This window comes from Coenobita brevimanus, chromosome 18, assembly GCF_032717465.1.
Source record: "Coenobita brevimanus isolate Jiangsu-jjx chromosome 18, ASM3271746v2, whole genome shotgun sequence".
Lineage (NCBI taxonomy): Eukaryota > Metazoa > Arthropoda > Malacostraca > Decapoda > Coenobitidae > Coenobita > Coenobita brevimanus.
The window spans coordinates 30,028,070-30,040,758 of NC_136971.1; positions in this window are offsets into that span (position 1 = coordinate 30,028,070).

Here is a 12,689-nt window from a genome sequence, read left to right on the forward strand (position 1 = left end):
TTATATAGATAGATAGATAGATAGATAGATAGATATATATATATATATATATATATATATATATATATATATTTTGTGGTATGTGTGAGCGCTCATCCTCCACTCACTCAATGTAGTGCTGCTCTCGGGTGTCTGCCCTGTCCTCTCCTCCATCCTTCTTTCCTTCCATCTTCTTCTGTCTTTCTTTCCTTCATTCTTTCCTCATCCTTCTGCCTACGGGTAACTTTACACTCCCTTTTCTGTCTTCCATTCTTTCATTCTTTCCTCTTCCTTCTGCCTGTGGGTGACTCTACACTGAATGACAAGCCAAATGATTTCCTGTACACCAGGAAACCATATACTACGCTGGGTGGTAACCATATAACCAAATTCTGGCGCCTGGTGGTTTAGAGGGTAATTATTGTGCTCCAATCGGATTGAGCCGGTGAAGGTTTATATCCAAGGGGTGGTTCGGGTTTACTGCTCACGTAATGCCACTCAGGGATGAATGAGGTTGGTCACTCATTTTAAATGTCAGGACCAACTGCCTAGACCCGGGTTCCTACGCTCCTCATGGGGCAACATAGGATTGGACGAAGGATATATATATATATACATATATATATATATATATATATATATATATATATATATATATATATATATATATATATATATATATATATTGTTACGGAACAGAGAAAGATAATGTACACTTTAAGTGAGAATACTAAAAAAAATCACTACTGTCCCGTAAAGTTCCAGGTTCAAAACAAAAGAGTTAGGTAAAATTACAAGTTAAAGTTTAATGCTCAAACTAACAACAAAACATTCAGGACTCATGAGGATAATGTAATGGCAAAAAACAGGTTAAATATATGGTTAACTGCAATAGCCTCTATTAACACGAAATTAGCAAGAGTAAATTTATCTAAGTCAGCCCTGATAAAATAAAAATACACAAGGTAATGCTCAGTTAATGCAAGATAAATAATTACAGATACAAAATATTATTTAAAATGACTGATATAAAACCCCACATCAATCACAAAGACCTCACTAGGCCTAAGAATCAACCCTATGCTACACAGTACAAGAAAAAATGCAACAACAGTTATACTCAAATTACACACAGCTGCTAGATGTTTGGAGATTTCTTGAGCACTCACAATAATAATATCTGTACAGGGGAGGACAGAGATGTGAACAAAATGAGGAGCAGATCTAAGTGGCAATGATGCAGAGACTGGGCTCATTATGTAGGGGCCAGGAGAGCTTGATATAACTTGTAAGAAGGACGCGCAAATGAAGCCATGGGGACAAAAAGCTGAAAATCCCGCTCTGAATAACAGAGAGAACGACTTACTCTACTATAACGGTAGAAGGGGGGGACTGAGGCAGAACACGCTCGTGATCAAACATGCAGCAACTGTGCGTTAAAATTACACAAAGGATGATGAAATCATAGGCTATGTAACACCTCCCGACAAAGAAAAAGAAATTTACAAAGGAAATTTCTTATTACTCTAAAACAATCTGTCTAAAGTCTAGATAAGCAATCTGCAATAACATTTTCTTTCCCCTTGACATGTTGTATGTCTAATGAATACTCCTGAAGAAGTAGACTCCATCTTGTCAATCTCTGATTTTTATCTTTAAACTTACTAAGGAATTTCAGTAGGTTATGATCGGTATAAATGACTATGGGGTCAAAACCAGAACACAAATAAAATGAAAACTGCTGTAAACCCAAAATCAAGGCCAAAAGCTCTTTCTCAATAGTGGAGTAGTTCTTTTGAGGTGGAGTGAACTTCTTACTGTAATAAGATACAGGATGTTCAATACCCTGATCATCCTCTTGCAGCAAAACAGCCCCAGCTCCTGTATCACTTGCATCAACAGCCATCTTAAAAGGCTTAGCAACATTTGGAGTAGCGAGCACTGGCTGACTTAATAGAATTGCTTAAAGTTTGTTGAAAGAGGATTCACAGTTATCGGTCCAGACAAATTTAACTCCCTTTTTCAGTAGGTCTGTAAGTGGTGATACAAGAATTGAAAAGTTAAGAACAAATCTCCTGTAATAACCTACCATTCCCAAAAACCTTTGTAGCTCTTTCCTACTTTTAGGTCTGGGAAGATCACTTATAACCTGAACCTTAGCTCCTGGTGGTGCAACATGTCCATCACCAATTACATACCCAAGGTACTGAACTTTAGCTTGACCAAACTCACACTTTGATAAATTAGCTACAAGATTAGCCTGAACTAAACGCTCAAGAAATTTACTGACATGGCATAGGTGATCTTTCCAGTTGTCACTGAAGATTAATACATCATCAATATAAACAACACACCCTGCCAAACCCTCTGTTACAACATTCATGAGCTTCTGAAATGTGGCTGGTGCATTCTTCATACCATATGGCATTACTGAACATGCAAAAGTCTTTCCTAGTGTTACAAAACATGAGATCTCCCTAGCACGTTCAGTCATAGGTACTTGCCAGTATCCCTTTAACAAATCAAACTTACTTATGTACCTAGCCTTTCCGATCTTGTCTATGCAATCTTCCACACGAGGGAGAGGGTAAGTGTCTGTTTTGGTTATCTGATTAACACGTCTGTAGTCAATGCAAAGCCGCTGTGACCCACCTGGCTTAGGGACCAGAGTGACAGGAGAACTCCACTCGCTCTGACAGGGCTCAATCATCTTGTGGTCCAACAAGTAGCCAAGCTCCTTCTGGATGAGAGGAACTTTCACTGGGTTCACACGGTAAGGAGGCAATTTAATTGGCTTTGGGTCTCCAACATCGACATCATGCATCAACACAGTGGTTCTTCCTGGAGTGGCACGGAACACTTGCGGGTACTCCTGCAGTAATGCTGAAAACTCCTGCCTTTCCTTGGGAGGTAGATGAGAAAGCTTAGTCTGGAGATCATTCATGATATCAGGATTCTTCCCCAAACTATCACTCAGGCTCATACTACATGGGAGAGTTTCACTTGCAGACTCGGGTGGAACAGCTACAGTGCAGACTGGATTATTTTCGTCCCGCCTGTGATATAACTTTAGCATGTTGATGTGACATAGTTGCTTGCTCTTTCTACGATCTGGTGTGGCGATGACATAGTTGACATCACTGAGTTTCTTCTCCACGAAATAAGGGCCACTAAACTTGGCTTGAAGAGGTTGCCCATGAACTGGTAGCAGAATCAAAACCTGATCTCCTGGTTGAAAGTGGCGTAACCTGGACTTCTTATCATACCAAGTCTTCATCTTCTCCTGAGCAGCTCCTAAATTCTCTCTCGCCAGCTGTAAAGCAGTGGACAGCCGTTCTTTGAAATTCATCACATACTCCAGCAGGTTGACGTCATCTTCCTCCGACAGCCAGCATTCCTTGAGTAACTTAAGGGGTCCTCTTACTTCATGGCCAAACAGTAGTTCAAAAGGTGAGAAGCCCAGTGATTCATTTGGAGATTCTCTTGCAGCAAACACAACGAATGGAAGACCTTTATCCCAGTCTTTCTGATGTTCCAAACAGTATTTCTTGAGCATCGATTTGAGTGTTTGATGATATCTCTCCAACGCTCCTTGGGTCTGGGGATGGTAAGCTGAAGACGTGATCTGGGTGATGCCCAACTCTTTCAGAGACTGCTTGAAAACGTTTGACATGAAATTACTTCCCCGGTCTGACTGTACCTCCTTGGGCAGACCAAACTTTGTGAAGAACCCTAGCATTTCCTTAACCACGTTCTTTGCTGAGATGTTTCTAAGTGGAATGGCTTCAGGATAACGAGTAGCCATATCAATCATGGTCAACACATAAGAAAATCCTGAAGAAGTCTTAGGAAGAGGGCCCACAATATCCACCAACACACGGGTGAAAGGCGCCTCAAAAGGAGGAATGGGAACTAGAGGTGCAACCTTTTCGGTCTGATTACACTTCCCCACAACTTGACAGGTGTGACAAGACTTACAATACCAGGAAACATCCCTGAAGATACCTGGCCAGTAGAAGTGTTTCAAAATGCGTGCCACAGTCTTCCTCACTCCAAGGTGTCCTGCCAAATTAGAATCATGAGCCACTCTAATGATATCCTGCCTACAAACACGAGGGATGACAACTTGATGTACAACCTCCCATTCACAGTCGGCTGATGCTGTTGGGGGTCTCCACTTCCTCATAAGTACTCCTGACTTTACATAATAACAAGTAGAAGCACCGGCTGACTCTTCTTCACTGTAAGCAGAGTTAGCTAGACCTTTCAACTCAGGGTCAGCAACCTGCAACTCAACCAACTCTTGACGAGACAAATTATCAACACTACGGGGTACTGCCTCATCTGGTGAGTGGTCCAAATTAGCAAGAAAAGTGTCAGCTAGGATAACATCATCATCATCATTATCCTCTAAATCACTAGTAACTTTAGACTTAGCCCTAGTGACAGCACATGCAGGGAACACATCAGGGACATCACAATCCTGGGTCGCAGCCACTGGCTCACTAGACAACTGAGGAGCTGGACACACTTGACTTCCACCAATATCATTTCCAAGTAAGAAAGTTACACCTGACATTGGGAGTGTCTCAACCAACCCGACCATAACGGAACCATTAACAAAACCAGACTCTAAATTCACTCTGCACAGAGGGACAGAGAAGTAATTATTCCCTACACCTTGTAAGATTACAGTTTCATCAGAGGAATTAACATTAGAGCCTAGAACACTGGTCAGCACAAGGGATTGGCAAGCACCTGTATCACGATATATTTGAACTGACTTCGTGTCATTACTGTCCAGAGGACTGACAAAACCATCAGACAGGAAATTAGCACATGAACTCTTGAGAGTGTCACCCACGTTACTGCTCAAAAGAGGAGCTCCATCATGAGAATTTAAGTTACCCCTGAAAGCAGGTTCAGTTAACTCAGTTAAAGAATTCTGGGAACTCCCAAGAGTGGACACTAGACCAATTGACTGAATATTTAAAGACTCCTTTTTGTTCACATCACGCTGTCTCCTGAAACATCTCTCCGTAGTATGACCAAGCTTACTACAATAAGTACATTCACTTTTCTGAAATCTAGAGGTGAAGCTGGTATTTACTTCCTGAGAAACATCATCTTTATTCTCTTTCCTGTTACCTGTACTCTGAGTAGAGGCAACGTACTTACTCTCAGCTTTCCCTTTTTCTTTAGAATATCTCTTGTGAGTGAGAACATATTCATCAGCTAAAACTGCAGCATCAGACAAATTATCTATCCTTTTCTCATCAAGATATAGGCTTACATCTTTATAAATGCACCCTTTGAAATCCTCCAGCAAAATCATCTGCTTAAATTTACCAAAATCAGATTCCACATTCTTAGAATTTAACCACTGCTCTAACAGATCTTCTTTGATTTTTGCATACTCAACATGGGATTGCTTATCTTGCTTGTAAGTTGTCCTAAATTTTACTCTATAAGCTTCAGGAACAAGCTCATAGGCCTTAAGAATCAAGCTCTTAACTACATCATAATTATCAGACTGATCCTGAGGCAAAGATGCATAAGTTACTTGAGCTTTACCGGTGAGAACAGTTTGAAGGAGTACTGGCCAATACTCCTTAGGCCAATTAAAACCTGTAGCTACCCTCTCAAACAACTGAAAATACTTTGTGAAATCAGATTCATTAAAAGGAGGGACAAGTTTAACATTTTTAGCCACATCAAAATCATCAGAGCAAGATGATCCAGTTCCACCTTGTTTCATGCGATACTCATGGTCTGCCTGAATCCTGGCAAGTTCAATTTGTGCCTGAGCCTGTACCTGTGCCTCTTGAATACGAGCATTTGCCTGAAATTCAGCCTCCTTAACACAAGCCTCCTTAGCCTGAGACTCAGCCTCCTTAGCACGTGCTTGAAATTCAGCTTCTTTCACACGAGCCTCCTGCAGGGCTAGCTGTAACTTAGCTAATTCAATCTGCGTTTGCTCATTTGGAGGAGTTACATTAAACAAGCTTTCATTAATCATGTCAACAATCTGATCTTTAGAATGATGAGTGCGAACAGCAATTCCCAATTGTTGAGCAACAAGCTTAAGTTCATTCTTTGTTCTGTTTTCTATATCACACACTGTTTGCACATTTGACAAAAAATCTTTGGCTTCATCAAGTGTAGTAATAGTAGACATCATGAATAAGTAACAGTCACAAAATATCAAGCAATATCCTTATGATAATATCCTGAATATCCTGATAAGAGGTCGCCAAATTTATGTTACGGAACAGAGAAAGATAATGTACACTTTAAGTGAGAATACTAAAAAAAATCACTACTGTCCCGTAAAATTCCAGGTTCAAAACAAAAGAGTTAGGTAAAATTACAAGTTAAAGTTTAATGCTCAAACTAACAACAAAACATTCAGGACTCATGAGGATAATGTAATGGCAAAAAACAGGTTAAATATATGGTTAACTGCAATAGCCTCTATTAACACGAAATTAGCAAGAGTAAATTTATCTAAGTCAGCCCTGATAAAATAAAAATACACAAGGTAATGCTCAGTTAATGCAAGATAAATAATTACAGATACAAAATATTATTTAAAATGACTGATATAAAACCCCACATCAATCACAAAGACCTCACTAGGCCTAAGAATCAACCCTATGCTACACAGTACAAGAAAAAATGCAACAACAGTTATACTCAAATTACACACAGCTGCTAGATGTTTGGAGATTTCTTGAGCACTCACAATAATAATATCTGTACAGGGGAGGACAGAGATGTGAACAAAATGAGGAGCAGATCTAAGTGGCAATGATGCAGAGACTGGGCTCATTATATAGGGGCCAGGAGAGCTTGATATAACTTGTAAGAAGGACGCGCAAATGAAGCCATGGGGACAAAAAGCTGAAAATCCCGCTCTGAATAACAGAGAGAACGACTTACTCTACTATAACGGTAGAAGGGGGGGACTGAGGCAGAACACGCTCGTGATCAAACATGCAGCAACTGTGCGTTAAAATTACACAAAGGATGATGAAATCATAGGCTATGTAACAATATATATATATATATATATATATATATATATATATATATATATATATATATATATATATATATATATATACTCCCAGATTTAAGAGAAAGATTTACACATAATGAACCTTGTATGAAAGAAAATTTGCGATTTTATGAAAAACGAATAAATTGAACGAGGAGAGAAAAGGATTAATAAATATCTATTACCGTAAATCTATAACGTAAAGAACTAGAGCACCGTATAAAATCAGAACTGAATAATAATCATATTAATCAGTCTTTAGAGCAGAGGTGGATCCAGGAATTTTTGGTTGGGGGGTCTGATTCGCTGATTCAACCAAAGACTTGACGCGACATACTGATGTTTCAATGCTGAAATTGCCTCTTTATTCAGTGATGCATGGCCGGTGGCATCCCCCCCCCCCCGATCCATCCCTGCTTTAGAGAAAGTGACAGTCTCGAGAGAAAGTGGCAGAGCAACAGTAATGAATCTCGAGTCTATCCAGTAACACTGTAAAACTGGACGATCCTTACACTGGCATGGATAAAACTGACGTGAGGGTTGAAGCTCCTCCCTCCGAGTAAAACGGACGAGCTGCTTGGAGACAACTAGATGATATAGGTCGTGACATGGAACAATGTGAAAAGTGACACACCCACTGGTCGTGACACTGCTATGACGTGATGGTTCGGGCATGGCCAAGTTTTCTTTAGCGAGCGGCTTAAGTGCAAAATACATTTTAAATATGGCCCGCAGCAACTGCTTGGGGTGGGGTGTGGGAGAGGGGTGGAGGACGTCGTTAGGCTCCCACAGTGCAGAGCAGAGCAAAGTCAGAGAGATAATTCACCTCACTAGGAAGGCGGAAGACACACACACACACACACACACACACACACACACACACACACACACACACACACACACACACACACACACACACACACACACACACACACACACACACACACACACACACACACACACACACACACACACACACACACACACACACACACACACACACACACACACACACACACACACACACACACACACACACACACACACACACACACACACACACACACACACACACACACACACACACACACACACACACACACACACACACACACACACACACACACACACACACACACACACACACACACACACACACACACACACACACACACACACACACACACACACACACACACACACACACACACACACACACACACACACACACACACACACACACACACACACACACACACACACACACACACACACACACACACACACACACACACACACACACACACACACACACACACACACACACACACACACACACACACACACACACACACACACACACACACACACACACACACACACACACACACACACACACACACACACACACACACACACACACACACACACACACACACACACACACACACACACACACACACACACACACACACACACACACACACACACACACACACACACACACACACACACACACACACACACACACACACACACACACAAGCTCCATACGGCGATGGGCAGGAGGCGACAGGAAGTGCAACAACAGGCAGCAGATGACTCAGGATCCAAAACAGCAGGGCAAGGCAGGTCATACACAGGGAGGCCAGGACACAGCAGGACATGCAAGACACCAGCAGGGTAGAGCTGGCTAACTGGGGACAGAGCTTAGAGAAGACCAGGGCAGCACGTTCAGGACAGGGTGTAGCTTACCAAAAAGAAGACGGGCATACCGATTTGACTCATTGGCTCCCGGATTTCCTGTGCGAGGGATTTTGATGGAAGGGTGCTAGGCGTGCCGCCCTCCGCCTGTCGGCTCATAGTCGCGAAGCTCATAGGTCCCTACCCTGGGGTTCCCTTCTTTATTGAATTTTGAAAATGCCCAGTTCCGTCCTGTATTGAAGATACTGGGCGCTAACGGGTTAACGTTGAGGACGCACTGAATATCTGTTTGTACCCACAACACTGCCACCACTAACATAACTTCTTTGTTGTCAGGGTTGATTCAAATGTCCACTGAGTTTTAACGTCTTTCTTGTGGACTAGTATATTACAAGTAACAAACTCTGTGAGCCACAGTGCTGAACTGACCAGCAGAGCCGGCACACTCCCATCTCCCTCTGAACTCAGACGACCCAATCAGCACATTGCACAGACGCTGTGTAGCTCAGCGTGCATTCTATCACGTAAGTCTCTCATGGCTATACATGGCTATACAAGGCTATATATTACACATTATTATACATACACAAACATACATAAGAATGAACTAGATGAAAAAAAATAATGCAATTTCTAGTAAATAACAAATCACCAAATCAACTGTAACACTTTTTATCGTCTATTTCCCGTAGCTCAGTGGCAGAGTAAGCCTATACTCCAGTTCTAAATCATTTCAATATTTCTTAATGGCTACCCCATATTCTAGTGTTCATTTCATGTTACAGGATAGCATTTATTTTGGAAAGAGGGCAGTATTACGCATAGTTAAAATTAACAGACTATAGTTTTTTTCCGTCTGGGGCATGGCATATATCCCTCTGAGTCAGATGACATCTTCTTCGGAAATCTTTTTTTTATTTTTTCCTTCTTAGAGACTATGTTATAATAATGTAGGAGGGTCTCTCGTCCTGCAGGAATTAATGGCTGTGGAGAAAGATGTGCTTCCTGTGATGGCACGGTACAGTTCAGCTGCTCCACTGTCCGGTTATGCCAACGTCCTCCAGCCCCCTCCCTGTACCCCGAAAGGAGGGGCAAGGTAACTTTAGTCTGCAGGCCATGGGATGAGCCTGGCGTTGCAACTACTACTAATAAAACTCTACTTAACCTTTGTATTTGGAAAAAAGCTTCTCCCAGGTCCAATGAAAATGACTATGTTGAAAAACAAAGGCTATGAAAATAATGCGGGTAAGAAGGTGCAGTAGTAGCCTGAGTGCTTTCATTAATTCCCACATGCTTACATCCTGTCCACATTCCATTGATGATGTACTGTACAGGTTGGTCCATATACAATGTTCGTTTTTTGATCTGCTGGACGATTTCCATGGCCGTATTCTTAAAAACAAGTACTTCCCTAAACTTTTTCTTCCCATCGAAGGATTTTTCTTTATCTTCAGTATGATTAAATCTATGCTTAAAGATTTGCTTGGAAGGGAATGGAAAATGTTTCGGTTTGGTAGCCGTGTTGATCTAAGAAGACCCAGCATGCTGATATTTGATACAGTAGTGCGTTGGGTTTTTAATTCTCGCTTCAAAGCATATATCTCCAGTGCTGGATAATGAAAGCACAGAACATCTGAAATATGGGAAGTCGCCACCACACCCATACTGCTCATTTGGATTCAGCCATAAATGCCATTCTAGCCAACACCACAGCGGTGTTCACTCCTCAAGGCAATAATTTGATAGTTAATTATACTGAAGGAATATCATTATCTTCAATCTTGTTATTCATAAGTATATGAATCACTCGTTTATCGTCCATCCCATATACGCGCATGGCGGCGCTCACTTGTCTTTCCAGCTGGAAGGCACGAACTGAACCACTCCTGTGACCGTGATCGCAGATTTTCCTTCCCCGGGCAATTATCAAGCAAAATTATTCATAAAAAAAAAATCCTTGTGTGACTGGCCATAATGTAAAAGATTTGGCAAAGTCAGCTCATTATAAGCGAGCAAGCAATGTTTTCTCTCAGTTAAATTTGGAAATGAGAGACCCGACCTGACCCTGCGCTACCCGGGTTGGCCCGACCCGACCTTCGCAATAAACAGAAGCTAATAAGTTTACCCCTATGTGAAGCAGAGTTGAAATTCTTTCTGCTTGTGATACATTCGTTCAATAAATTCTGTTGTCAATTAAAAACTAACCCATAACGACGTACAAGCCCTATAGAATCTCGAGTTTCCCAAGGGAGTGATCGGCTGTATTTGGTGAATGTCTCCATTACAAATCAAATTTAAAAAGATTTTCCGTCAAAACACTGAGTTTTTTTTTACATCAACTCAATCAGATGAATATCGGAGACTCCCCCCATAATTTTACATTAACGTTCCCGCTATGTTTTGATGGTGATAGCATGGCGCTCGCTCACTCGTACATCGCTCGCAAAGATCATTTTACTAGTATAAGATTGGATATAGGAGGTAGTATGTGAATTAACCAAGCGTCAGTAGGTTGTCTGCTCTGTTTGTGTATGGCTGAGCATCTCAGGTGAAATGGGTAACACTTTTAAAGAGATACAGATAGAGCTGAATCATTAGTATAGCTTTGTGAAATGTATTAATAAAATTATAAAGTATCTTCCATCAACTCTCTGTCTGTCTGTCTGTCTGTCTGTGTCTCTCTCTCTCTCTCTCTCTCTCTCTCACTAGATTATATAATAACTAGGAACCACAACAGAACACACACACACACACACACACACACACACACACACACACACACAAAATGTGATGGATTTATGAAGAGACGGGTCAGAAAATTCCTTCAAAAATCTGCTGCTCGAAGGAAAAAATCTTTCCCTCCGAGCAGCTCACGAAGGGAAAGAATTTGTAAAGCATAACAGTTCAACTAAGGATATCCTCCCTATGCGTATATTAGGGGTTACATAGGCAACGCTATGCTGTTGCAACCCTCCATCTGACCAAGTACATACTCCAGACCTCACTGCACACCTAACCAAGCGCATAACTGCCCTCATCCCCACCCCCACCCCTCTGTATGACAGAGATTCTAAAAGTTAAAAAGTCAGTGATATGGAGACGGGAAGTGTTATGGGAGGTAAAAAACCACCACCATCATCACTACCACCACCATCATCATCACCACAACCACCACCACCTTCAGCACAACTATCATCACTACCATCACCATCATCATCACCACCATCATCATTACCACCACCATCATCATCATCACCACCACCACTACCGTCATCACCACCAACATCACTACTATCACCATCATCATCAATGCTACGTTGTTGCAACCCTCCATCTGACCAGGCACATACCTCCCACCTCCCATCAAACCTAAGCAAGTGCAGAACGGTGTTCACCTCCCCTCCCTCGTCCTCACTCAGTATAATAGAGACAGCACGTCACATTGATATCTGAGATTTTTTTTTTTTTTTTACATTTTCATTAAAAAAAAATAAGATGCAGCATTCTACCTCAAAGGCACCAGATCACTATAAGACACATAACAATGTGAAATTTCATAGCTCTGTGGTTAATACTTTCTGAGATTTGCTCCGGAAACGAAAATCTCTACGCCCAGCCGCCCAACTCAACGGACGGACACCAGTGATACCAATACCCTCTTCTAACTTTATCAGGAGGAGGGCAAAAATGTTTAAGGAAACGGCCACTAGATTGTTACTGGACGGCTCAGTCAGCTTTATCAGTGCCTAACCTGCATTATTCACTCATTTCCTACTGCCGCACTGGCGCCCACATCAGCAGACTTAACACATAAGATCCCGTCAGATGAGCTTCTAGTGGAATTCTGTTCACTGATCCTCTTGCGTATAAACAGAATATCTCACCACAAACACACCTGCTTCATCAAAACAAGTATGACTCCTCACTTGCATGGGTTTATGAACCA